General features: G+C 49.2%; 1 pseudogene; it reads left to right on the top strand.

Moving 5' to 3' along the window:
• Nucleotides 1-6,216: 6,216 nt before the first annotated feature.
• On the top strand, nt 6,217-7,882 carry LOC120701504 (annotated as a pseudogene).
• The last annotated feature ends 1,778 nt before the right edge of the window (nt 7,883-9,660 follow it).

The following is a 9,660-nucleotide window of genomic DNA, read 5'->3' as shown; positions in this document are numbered from 1 at the left end:
GCGCAGTCGCGCCCCCTGGGAGGCACTGGGGCTGCAGTCGATGATGGTGCTGGCACAGATGGCACCGGGGCACGTGATGACGAAGTGGTGGCTCCGTCGGCTGCGACGCTGAGCTGCGACATGCCAACCTCATCCCACGTGGGGGAGGTGAGGTGTGCCGCCCTGCGCCGCTCCATCCACGCTTGTCGCGAGTGGTGGCCCGAGCGCCTGTTGCGCCGGGCTGGTGAAGTCGGAGTGTCGGGGTTGCGTCTTGGAGAGAGGAGCTCCATGAGGTAACTGTTGCCGGTTGCCCGGAACTCAAGATTCCCGAACCAAATCACATATCCCGCTGGGAGCGGGTCTGAGGCGCCCATGGGAAATGGGTTGGATCTGTTCACCATCCCTGGAGATCAAATGGGAACAAAAGAGAAATGTCACGCAGCGCTCCCCCTACCTGGCGCGCCAACTGTCGGTGTCCTGACTCGGCGGTCCGGACCCAACTATTGATGATGCTGCGTGTTCCTTGTCGCAGATGTTGATGCAAGAGGCAACACAGTTACACATGGGTTTATCCTGGTTCTGGCTGAGGGGGGCCGTACGTCCAACAAAGGGGTGTGCGAGAGCACTGTACTATCTTGCACCGGGGGTGCCAGTAGTAGGGGGTACAAGCGAGGCGAGAGAGGGAGGGAAGCTCCCAGGTCTCTGCTAGAGGTGGAGTTGATTGAGGCGAAGCCAATATCGGGGCTCAGAAGAGCGTTTGTGCTTTGTGGGTTGTGCCGAGTATTGAGTCCTACCTGATGGATCGATCCCCCTAAGGGAAAGCCCGCCTCCTCCTTTTATAGACACAAGGAGGGCGGTGTACATGCACAGGAAATCATGGAGGTCATCGTCTTCTCCCCGAATCGCGGGGATGCAGTGGTCGAGCACTGTGGAAAGTACACTGTGGGGTATGGCACTTGGCGTGGCCGTCATCCTGGGCGTCGCCCTGGGCCTTGCGGAGATCGCGCCGGTGTCCCTGTAGCTCCAGCAGGCGGCGTGGTCGTTGCTGTAGGGGGTACCGTCCTCCAGGCGTGGCGTGGCGACGTTTCGAGGGTCCTGCGGGCCAGGGTCTCGTCCTGGTCAAGGCCGAATCCACTTCCGAGGGTCGTGCCCATGCCGCTCGAGGGCTCCGCGGAGGGGAAAGTATGAAGGAGGTATGGGGAGTTGGTAGCACAGTGGCTGGAGCAGTGCCGAGCACGTCCTGCACTGCGTCGCAGGTTCCCACAGTGTCGCCACAGCGTCCGAAATGGCGGAGCAGTGACCAGAGTTGGCGGACGGGACTTCGGTCACTGCCACTGTGAGGAATGGCGGCCTGACGCCTTCTGACCCGGGCGCTATGGAGGAGTGGCTGGAATTTAATGCCTCCGTGCGGCGGGCGGGTGAGCGGAAGGGTCGTTTGTCCTTTCCGTCGAGGGGTGGCCTCGAGCGAGGCGGAGATGATCTTCTTCCCCGAGGGTAGGCTCGCTACCCTCCAGCAAGGCGGAGATGATTCGCTCCCCCGAGGGTAGGTTCGCTACCCTCGAGCGAGGCGGAGACGCGGGGCGCGGTCGAGGGTCTCAGCGGGGAGTCCTCGATCGAGGCGGAGATCGCCCCGCGGGTTCGAGGGGGGTGCGGATGGGCTGCACTGTGTACGTGGGCCGCGTATTGGGCTTCTTTGAGTCCTTTCCTTTCTTCCAGATTGGAAGGAAGCTGTAGGCCTTCGTGGGGCCGGTTGCCTAACATGTGTTTGCGTTTTAGGGCGATTTTAGTCCCATGACTAGGGTGCCCCTAATCATGGTACCCGACAGTATAGAGGCGTCGGTGCATTGGTGCCCCTATTACTCAGTGAACATTTTTGCTCCTGAAGGTTTTGAGCAAAATGTGCATCAGCACCGGATTAACAGGTGGTACTAGCAGAGCGTCGCTAAGCATTTTGGGTTCCAAAAGGTTTGTCTCAGCAAAGTCTTCAACACTGGATTAACCGACACCCAATTACGCCAGTGGAAAGAGGCCATTATAGGGTTCAACGGCTACTATGCAAACCTATGCCTAGTACTGGATAATCTGATGTTGTTTTGCTTTTGGGGAAAGTTGTTGGTAACAGCTATGGTTGTCTCTCTAGCCGACATGAGCACCTTCCCTCGGGTCATTTGGAGTTGCTGGAGTTCAAAGAAAGCATACACACACTGAAGAACACATTCAAGCCACCATAGTGCTAATTGATCACATCAATAGGATTTAGCACATGTTTAGTGAGTATTAGTGTTAGATTAGGCCTAGGGAGAATGAGAGAGCAAGATGTTGTTGCCTTGTATTAGGTTCTTGAGTGAACCACTGCTATAATCTTCGTGTGACCGCCTGTTGGAGTCTTAGTAACTCTTCGGCAAAGTTTTCGACCCTCAGCTTAGTGTGGAGAGGTGACGACGATCGTGTTCGAGGGATAAGGAGACCCCTTCTTCATGGGCAACTCCATATAGTGAAGATGGAGTCCAGGTGACCGGTGCAAGAGGTGGTGAGCATTGCCTTTATGGCAAGGTCCTCATCTACTTGGTGCGAGCCATAGTGGTGAGACCAAGCTCTTGATCATAAGAGACTTGGTGACCAAGAGCATATGCCTGGTGGAGCTCTAACGTGGACTAGGGATGCCTTTAGCTCACCGATACCACCGTCGACGTCTCGACTTTGCTTTTCTCTAACCACTCTTTTATGTTTTCGCACTTCTTACTTGCAAGTTTTTCTAACTACTCTTTTACATTTCCGCACTTGTTATAATCCTTCTTGTAATACCACAATTGAAGTATAGGAGGTGGTGAGGGCTAGCTTATAATCGTTCTTATCACTCCAAACATAACATCTTGGAGTCAATTTTTTTTTATATAAACCGAGGATGAAAGTGTAAGAGAGATACTATCCATATATGGACTTATTTCACGTGAGGAGCTGGGTTGGAAGCAGTTTTGGACTTGGGTGTTACTGGTTGAGTCTTTGATACATGTGGAATATAATGGACAAACTATCATAATTAGGTGGGGCTTTGGAAACTTCAGGTTCAATCTTGTGTCTGGAGGACATCCCTCATTTTTATAAGGAAAAGTATGGTGAACAAAATTGGCTTATCCCTACTACTACATATATACTCTTTGCAAACGGTCTATCACTGCCGATTTAATTCAAACTAGCGTTGAAAGCGGTGATTTGTCACTTTCACCACCAAGTCGTATTTGGCCAGACGGTGATGCGGTGACCTCCTTCTCTTCTTATTAAGTTGTATTTATGTGGGACTTTGGAACCCTCAGATTCAATTCTTAGGCTGATGGGCATTCATTTTTAATTTTTTATATGAAAAATATGGTGAACAGAAATTCAGCTTATTCGATCCTGTACGTGCCATGAAATGCTTTTCCCATTGAACAAAAATGTCAATTATTTGTTTTCTAGAATTTAATTGTGTAGATAGAAACTCTTCCCTGCTTCAGCTAATAAAAATGCATTCTGCAGGACGAAATAATGGCCTCTGCTGAAGGTGTAAAGATGGCTAGCTGCTTTTGGTACGTGCCTGATAAAATTGGAAATCGAAGTAGAGGAACAGAGCCCAGCATTGAAGAAAGGTAAGCTTCATAACGGCAATACATTTGTCTGCACACTAGCTGCATAAAAGGCAGCATGTGAGCTTGTACAATTTGGTACTGCTATATAGGAACGTTGGTGAAATTTGTGGCTGAAAGACGACGCTCAATTTCATTTGAAAATCAATCTGGTGGACGGCAATAATTTTGGCTTATATTCGATTCAAATTTGCAATGGAAGGCTTTTTCACTGAAAACCAAACCAACCAAGGAGGTTTGGTTGTGGAAACTCTTCAAGACTTCAGCTACCCTTCGTCTATATAATATACTAGAATGATTGGCGCGCTAATGCCGCGCCGGTTGGGAAAGTGTGAATTGGTCTGTGTTGTCACCATGTATAATGCTTTCTGATTGTATTTAAGTGTATCCATTTTAAACACACATCAATTCAACTAAAAAGAAAAAGAAAAGGCAAGGCAAGTAGGTATGAAACTTAGTATTATAACCATAACAATTATTCAGATCAGCAAAGACGAAAGAAAGATGTATTGGTTAACTGAACTGTAAAGAGTTATATGATTTATAAAGCACAGAAAAAATATTGGGTAGAACATGAAACGGTAGCATCTCGCGTAGGCAAGCAAAGAGTTTTTAACATATTACAACCTTCTTTGTGATAATACAATTGAATGCTCACTTCAACAACACAGTTTCTACGTAATGCAAATGATATCTTTCACCTCTTTAAAATATAATCATATGTGAAAGGGTTTCAGTTCACCACAGCTGCAAAAATAAAACAACCAAGAACTAACAATAGCTTGCATATATGGTGGAAGGTAGAGATGAATAAATTTCACTGTACGGCTGCTTCATGCATTTCCCGTTTGTGCCTTCATGTTCTTTAAACGATAGACTATAGAGTCAGTAACCATCCTTTACCCCAAAAAAATACATGATCTATATAATAAATAAACATTGAGGCTTGATTTTTTGACAGTCACGTGATATTTGTAAACGAAACCACATTAATACATTGGCTATGTAAACTAAATCAGGCGAGTTATGGGAAAATTATTTATTTATTATTAGAGGCAAGGTGCTTGGTCAGCTTGAGCAGGACCTTGAGCACCTCGACCATCTGTAGCTATCTTGCCTCCTTATAAATGATGTCTTAAATTCAGTTACCTAATCAGTTTTTTTTATGAGTCACGGCATTATACTTCACTTCAAGCCACTGGCGGAGATCCCGGTATGGCAAGGTGTGGCCGTTGACATACCTTGTTATACCAGGAATATATCTACTTCTTATACACGCTTGCTTTTTTCAGTAATATTCTCTATATTATCAGCATGAATCAAGGCTTGGAGTTTTGTCTAGCTTAGCTGCGCCACACCTAAACTTTAATCTGTCCTCCACAGCTGCTTAAGGCAGCATATCTAGACTGTTGACTCCCATCTATGCTCTCGTCTCCCATCCTAGCAACAATGACCAAACAAAAACAAAGAAAATTAAATATGAAGCAATATAGGAATGCATTAACTGATAAAATAATTATAGTTAAATATGTTGATTAGATTACCAAATTTGATTAGATAGTGGTGTTTTAAAAAACAGCAGGGACAACTTACCTCCTAACTTCCATTTTCTGAACATTGCTTCCTAGAAAGTTGTCCAACAAAAATCTTAGAACAGATGGAACTCTGAGCGCTTGCTGCTCTTTAGTCACATAAATAGAGACATTACATTACAACGGTAGATGATTATTGTTGTACATATTTTATTGTTAATCAATCAGTATATATGTAGAAGAATAAAACCGTAATGAACTGGACATCTGCTTATCCAAGAAATAAGTTATAACTTTGTGTGAACCCCAACGCTTGTCAGGTGGACAGGTACAGAAAACAAAGTATTGCAGGGCATTGAACTGAAACCTCATGAGCAAATAATCGTGTCTTGGATGCAACCTTGTTGTATAAATAGGAGATCGAGCAAATAGTTATCATTCTGGTATTTTTCAAGGCAAAAGTACTATGTTTATTAGTCAATTAAATTAATGGTAGGAAAACTTTTGTCAATGGTAGGAAAGAAATGTAGGAAGAAATCATACTAATATGCAATTGCCATGGAGAAGAAGGAAACCAGACCCTACAAAGAAAATACAAAAGAGAGAAATAGAGGAAAAGAGAAATAGCATGGTCTGCACGACATGACGCCATGATCGAATGCAGCAACAGGAGAAGATGCTTGCTCAGCAGCAGTGAGTAGACAGCAACACGTCAGCGAGCCATGGAGGAGGCCTCCAGCGGTCACCGCACGAAGGGAATGGCTAACCAAGGAAGGCAGAATTGCAGATCAGCGAGGGGACCGAGGAACGCAGCAACCGACGAAATGTTAGGGAGGCACCGACGACGCACACGAAGGTGCCTACAGTAGCGGCGTACCGCGTAGGTGGACGCGAGCAGTGGAAGGCTACTGCGTGGCGACATTTACTCTCTGTTGCATTGTGCAGTAATTTTTTTTCTTGAGCGATAAGAGTCAGACGCGGCATAATAGGACAGGCCAAACAGCGAAGGAGCTCCCACATGCCTCCTTTTGGTTCAGTGATGTAAATTTACATATATAGAGCCCACACATCACTCAGATCAGAACATCGTGTATGTTTACGAATCTTCACACGTTCAAACACGCCATGGTGAGCTCCGACCAGAGCCTCCACATCCTCCTGCTGCCGTTCCCTGTCCAGGGCCACATCAACCCGCTGTTCCAGTTCGGCAAGCGCCTCGCCTCCCACAGTGGCGTCCGGTGCACCCTCGCGGCGACCCGCTTCGTGGCCAGCTCCACCAAGCCGGGCCCCGGCAGCAGCTCCTCCGTCCACGTCGCGGTCTTCTCCGACGGCTGCGACGGCGGCTTCCCGACGAGCTCGGCGGCCCCGGCGGGCCCTACTTCGAGCGGCTCGCGTCCGCCGGGTCCGAGACGCTGGACGCGCTCCTCGCGTCGGAGGCGGCGGAGCACGGCCGCCCTGTGCACGTGGTGGTGTACGACGCGTTCCTGCCGTGGGCGCAGGGCGTGGCGCGACGGCGCGGCGCGGCGTGCGCGGCGTTCCTCACGCAGACGTGCGCCATGAACGCGCTCTACGCCCACGCGTGAGCCGGCCGGGTGGCGTTTCGGCCGGCGGCGGACGAGCTCGCGGGGCTCCCGGGGCTGCCCGCCCAGCTCGAGCCCAGCGACCTCCCGGCGTTCCTCATCGACCCGAGCTGCCCCCGGAGCTTCCGGGAGGTGGTGCTGAACCAGTTGCAGGGCCTGGACGCCGCCGAGGCCGTGCTCGTCAACTCGTTCCACGAGCTGGAGCCGCAGGGATCGGAGTACCTGGTGTCGACCTGGGGTGCCAGGACGGTAGGGCCGACCGTGCCGTCGGCGTACCTCGACGGCCGCCTCGCTGACGACGTGTCCTACGGCATCCAGTTCCATACCCCAATGACGGCGGAGAGCAAGGCCTGGCTCGACGGCCACCCGGCGCGCGCCGTCGTGTACGTCGCCTTCGGGAGCATGGTCGCGCTGGCCGCTGACCAGATGGCCGAGCTGGCCGAGGGCCTCCGCGCCAGCGGGAAGCCCTTCCTCTGGGTGGTCCGCGCCGCGGAGGCCGGCAAGCTGCCGGAGGGCTTCCGCGGCGGCGGGGCGAGACGCGGCCTCGTCGTGCCGTGGTGCCCGCAGCTGGACGTGCTGGCGCACCCGTCGGTCGGGTGCTTCGTGACGCATTGCGGGTGGAACTCGGCGGTGGAGGCGCTCGCCGCCGGCGTGCCCATGGTGGCAGTGCCGCAGTGGTCGGACCAGCCGATGAACGCCATGTGCGTCGAGGACGTGTGGCGCGTCGGCGTCCGGGCGCGGCCTGCATCGGGCGCGGCGGTGGTGAGGAGTGGAGAGGTGGAGAGGTGCGTGCGTGAGGTGATGGAAGGGGAAACGGGTGCCGGGTTCAGGAGGAGAGCCCTGGACTGGAGCTGCAAAGCGAAGAAGGCCGTCAGTGAAGGTGTTAGCTCCGACACCAACATCTTGGAGTTCATCTCTAGGTTTAGGTCTCTACAAGTTAAGTGAAGGTTCCTTAGGCCACCTCCAGTGCTTATTAGACCTTTGAAATCCACCTAAGCCAAACAAAAGTATGGTTTGCTAGCTCTAGTGCTGCATTCGAGTGCTGCTCCAAATGAAAAAAATAAAAAAATTCAGAATCGGGTAGTAGTTGAGCACTGGTGCTACCTACGCGCTTACCCAATCTTGTACGGTAGAATTTTTTAATTGAAACAGCAATTCATGGTTCGAATCATCTGCTCGCTTTGATTTTGGTTTTGACATCAAGCATTCGACTGCTACAACATGCTCTGTTCGATTTAGTCGAACCATGCTTTTCCTCTATTCGCTTTGAGAGCACACTGGAGCTGGCCTTAGAGTTTGTATGGTTGGTGTAGACATGCAGTTCCGAATAACTCCACAACAGTGTTCTGGACTTTCTGCATGTAGTACGTTAGATGTAGACACGTAGTCCCTTGATGTAGTGATGCTCAGCTGGTGATAATAATTATCAAGATCTATATAAATGAAGGCTCCATAGTGCCTTCGGAGTCCCTTAGCAAAACGCATGCCCATCTTTATACATATAAATATATATCTTTTATCAGCTATGGCCTAGCAGTTAGTTGGCGACGTATCTCGTGGATGACACCAAATTTCTCCAAACTTTTTGTCGGTTCATCCAATATTAGTTCAAGTAGGTATGGAAGGCATCAGTACAGTGCAGAAAGCCAAATGCTCCAGAAGAACTTAGAAAAGGATACTGCGATGTCCATGACAAAGCAAATTAGACCTTCAGCACTAGCAAGAACTGGCGCAGTTGCTGCAGCAACTTCGGCAGCACTTCTGATGCTGTGATCGTAGCATGAGAGCAAGGGCAGTGATACAGCCGGCTCACGGGCAGAATAAACTTTGGCTTGGCTTCTAATTAATGCAGCAGCGGCACCACTAGCTCTGCAGCAGCACATGCAGCCAATACGAAGGGAGCATAGCAGCAGAGCAGCAAACGGGAGCGCAGCACACGTGTATCCGTTCGCTTCAAGCCGCTGTTTCTCGAGACGCCTGCTGCGCAGTCTCTCTCCTCTTTTTTTCTCCGCCAGCAGTGATTCAGCCGGCTTGCAGCCAACTATAATACTTGATCTCAAATGACATAATTGTTTCATGTCGAGCAGAGGAACACTGGACACTAAGTGTGCTGCAGCTGTTCTTTCGTCACATGTTAAAATTCAGCAATGTGATATCTCCTCAATAATCGCTCATATTGGAAAGTGTTATCCTTTGGTAAAAAGTAATTGCGGGTACTTCATTTCCACTGTCTAAAAAAGAAATTGTCAAAAGCTTGTACAGTTGTACATACTCTGTTTCTTATCCCTAGAACAGAGTATAGGGCACATGGTTTCTTTTCCCTAGATAAAATTAGATGCCGGGAAGTTGGCTTTGTTTGTTCTTCCTTCCTATTACCTCTGTCCTTTAAATATAGACCAAAGTATTTCTGCGACATAGAAAGGTTGAAATTTGCTAATTCCTATTGTACGTTTATAGGGATGCACCAGTGGAACAGGGGCGGAGCTAGCCATCGGAGCCACCGGTGTCACCTCCTTTGCACACCAGTGTCAGCTCCATAGATAAACAGTTCATAACAGTAATTTTCTTTGATTTTACACAAAATTATCGTTGTCAACTGACAACAATAAACATGCCTAGCTCGGCCCCTGCAGTGGAAATACGGCAATCAGAACAACCTTAGTGGCTAGTGTGCTCTTTAGTTCACATCTCAAGGATTCAAAATGACCTGGCTCCAGGGCTGCAAAAACTGAATGGCCCAGAAAAAAACTAGAATGGCATCAACAGAAGCATGAAAGAGAACGAACAGGCAACAGAAAAAACAACTAAAACTCCCCCAAGGCATACACGGTCTTGCCTCTACATCTCCCAAATCCTGTCAAACAATGAGACACATGATTAAATAGAAAACAAAACGAAATCAAATATACCTTTAAAATAGAAAACATTACAACTTCGTCCTCTAGT

This window comes from Panicum virgatum, chromosome 3K (assembly GCF_016808335.1).
Source record: "Panicum virgatum strain AP13 chromosome 3K, P.virgatum_v5, whole genome shotgun sequence".
In the NCBI taxonomy this organism is placed as follows: domain Eukaryota; kingdom Viridiplantae; phylum Streptophyta; class Magnoliopsida; order Poales; family Poaceae; genus Panicum; species Panicum virgatum.
The sequence above is the reverse complement of the archived record's forward strand: the minus strand, read 5'-3'. Positions and strand labels throughout refer to the sequence as shown.